The sequence below is a fragment of the Grammomys surdaster genome, unplaced genomic scaffold (genome assembly GCF_004785775.1).
Source record: "Grammomys surdaster isolate TR1022 unplaced genomic scaffold, NIH_TR_1.0 166, whole genome shotgun sequence".
NCBI lineage: Eukaryota > Metazoa > Chordata > Mammalia > Rodentia > Muridae > Grammomys > Grammomys surdaster.
The window spans coordinates 4,080,837-4,084,099 of record NW_021604614.1 but is presented as its reverse complement, the minus strand read 5'-3'; the positions used below and the strand labels follow the sequence as shown (position 1 = coordinate 4,084,099).

General features: G+C 42.2%; 1 non-coding gene across 1 annotated transcript; it reads right to left on the bottom strand.

The window, feature by feature from the left end:
• Positions 1 to 436: 436 nt before the first annotated feature.
• LOC114620209 lies at positions 437 to 575 on the bottom strand. The gene has a single exon (XR_003711289.1). It is a non-coding gene; the product is annotated as a small nucleolar RNA SNORA48 (small nucleolar RNA).
• Between the last annotated feature and the right edge of the window lie 2,688 nt (positions 576 to 3,263).

The following is a 3,263-nucleotide window of genomic DNA, read 5'->3' as shown; positions in this document are numbered from 1 at the left end:
CTATGGCCCTCAGCAGCAGCCTGGGCTGGGCCCTCATCATGGCCCCAGGTGGTGGAGCCAGCCATTCACAACAGGCTCCCCCTCTCTACCCTTGAGTCTCCAGTTCCATCCCTCTTCATGATGCTCAAGCTGTTCCACTTCTCTTCCTCTCCCGTCTATCCACCACATATTCACACTTTGTGTTGGTTTACACTGCAGCCTGGCCACATGGATGACAGCCTAGAAGGCAGGTCTGTGGGTGGTATAGTGGTTTGCAGGTCTTAGTCTGTCTTCCTCATCCACATTGCAATGCATGATGGTAGGCAGGGCTCTGTGTGTTTACGGCTCACTTATGCCTGTGGGCATCTTGCTGTTTGCACCACGTGACATGACGGAACACAAATCTCTGTCTTCCTCCTCCTGTGCTGCACTGCCTAGATTTGATTTGATTTGGTTTTTGTGTGTCCTAGGCATAAAACATCTTTGGCCACCAAACCAGGCATCAAGCTAAGATTAACAAAGAACTGCCATCTGTTCTGCCCCTGACTAAGAACACCACCACCAACAAGGTATCTCTTTGCCCTTGGCCAGGAGGATAGACATTTATTCTTTACAAACTACTCAGCTTGTGAAATTCTGTTAACAGCAACAGAAAATACACTAAGACACCCACTTAGCTTTTTGTTGTTGTTGTTGTTCTCTTTCAACCTGGCATGTGTATATGAGCTGCTATGATTTCAATGTGCAATATATCCCATGTGTCTTAGTTAGGGTTTCCATTGGTGTGAAGAGACACCATGACCAAGGCAAGTCTTATGAAGGAAAACATTTAATTGGGACTGGATTACAGTTTCCGTTATTCAGTCTGTTATCTTCATGGTGGGAAGCATGACAGTGTGCAGGCAAACATGGAACTGGAGAATATAGAGAGTCCTACATTTTGATCTGAAGGCAACCAGAAGACTCGCTTCTGCAGGCAGACAGCATGAGGGTCTCTTCTGTACTGAGTGGCGCTTGAGCATAGGTCCTCAAAGCCTACCCCCACAGTGATGGAATTCCTCCAAGGCCACACCTACTCCAACAAGGCCACACTTCCTAATAGTGCCACTTCCCATGAACCAAACATATTCAAACCACCACACCATGGGATCATGTATTTGAGAATTTTGGCTTAGCTAGTGGTATTTTAAGAGGCTGTGGGGTGTTTCTGGGAAGTATGTTGATGATGAAAGAAAAGGTGCTTGAGGATCGTAGTCCTGCCCCAGTTCCTACCTTCTTTTTGATTTGTAGTTTTCTTAGGAATGAGGATTAAGTAACTAGCTTCATGTTCCTTCTGTTTCCATGCCTTCCCAGATCTGATAGACTATAATGACTCAAACCTTGAGCCCAGATAGACCCTTCTTCCTTTAAATTATTTCTTGTTAGGTATTTGGTCACAGTGAAAAGAAAACTAAATAATATCTGAAGTTCTTAAGTCAGTGACCATCCTGTGACCATGAAGCACATGTGTATCCTCTAAGGGTGGTAGAATAGAAGAACCAGAGCCTGTGTTCAGTGATGCTTTGGAAACTATTTGTGCTGATGTAGCTGATGTATAAACATCGGCTGTTAACCATTGGAGAGATGTCCCAGTGGTTATGAACATACACTGCTTTTCTGGAGGACCCGAGTTCTATCCCCAGCACCTATGATAAGTCGCTTACAACCACCTATGACTCCCGCTGTGGGAGATCCAATGGCTGTCTTTAACCTCTGTGGGCACTTATACTCATGTACACATAGCTAAAAATATTTTCGAAAAGGATTCAGCTATTAAGTTTTAAGGAATTCTGCATGCCTACTCTCATGCACAGCCACTACTAAAATTATTTGATTTATGTCTGCAGTTACATAGTAGCAAAACAAAGACAATACTCCAAATTCCTATCTTCTTGGTTATTTGGTACCACTTCATTGTTATCTAATGTTCCAGAGGTTATTTCCATTATTTTATTTATGGAGAAGTAATTTGTTTGTTAGTTATTCACTTAGTTTTGTCTTTCAATTTCTTTTTATTAAGGGGCAGGTGAGATGACTCAGTGGTTAAGAAGTCTTGAGTTCAATTCCCAGCAACCACATGGTGGCTCATGACTATCTATCTTGGGATCTGATGTCCTCTTTTGGCATGCACGTGTACATACAGATAGAGCACTCTACATGAAATAAATAAATCTTAAATTTTTAAATTAAATTTATGTATCTATTTGCTTATTGTGTGCACTTTGTGTGTGTGTATGTGTGTGTGTGTGTGTGCGCGCGCATGAGCATGGCCTTGGAACTTGTGTGGACATTAGAGAATAACTGGAGTGATCCAGTTTTCTCCTTTCATTGTAAGGGTTCTGGTGACTAACCTCAGGCCATCAGTCTCAGCAGCAAGTACCTTTATGGAGAGAGTCATCTCACTAGCCCTATCTTTTATTTTCTTGATTGCATGGTGTAGCCTAACTTAGTCTAGAATTCACGATAATCCAACATGATCCTAGACTCAAAGCAATAGCCCTCCCTTAGTCTCTTGAGTTCTAGGATTACAGCTGTGAACCATCCTGAGTGGCTTGGACATAGTTTGTCATGATATGGCATGAGGGCTTCTTCTGGGCTCTGCAATCTGTCAGAATAAGGGTTAAATGTTTATCTGTACACCACTTCTGGTTTCTGCACAGCAATCACTGAATTGTTATATTAATGTCACACCACCCTCTTCCAGAATTCTCAGTGTAAGAGACAAATTAGATGTCATGCCTTTAGGCTAAAATTTTTGTTGTTTCATGTTTGTATTTATGCCACAAAACCATTCAACTACATCACCCTCATGTTAATCTCTCTTTACTCCAAACACAGGTGAAAAGTATTCAGAGTAGCACCATGAGTGCAGAGGACGAGGGGGCCTGACTTGGAGCTGAAATTGGTGTTTGGAATCTACAGAGGCTGATCTTGGCGGTTTTGAGGTTGTGTATAAGCATATGCTATTTGACTGGATAACTCTCGGCTCCTGGTGTCAGCTTCTGAATGGTTAGGTTGGGAAACAGATGAATTGATTTTCTATACCTCTCACTTCAGCTCCTTTTTCGTTGATGCTGGAACCGCAGAATCTCATTGCAAGTCCAACAGCTGGTGATATAAACATGCTATTTCCTTGGTTAAAGGACAATCCTTTTTAAGAGTTATGGAATGTGATAAACTGACCCTGGATTGTGACCATAAAAAAAAGAAAAAGAAAAAGAATCATTCTCCCTTTTCCAGAGTGA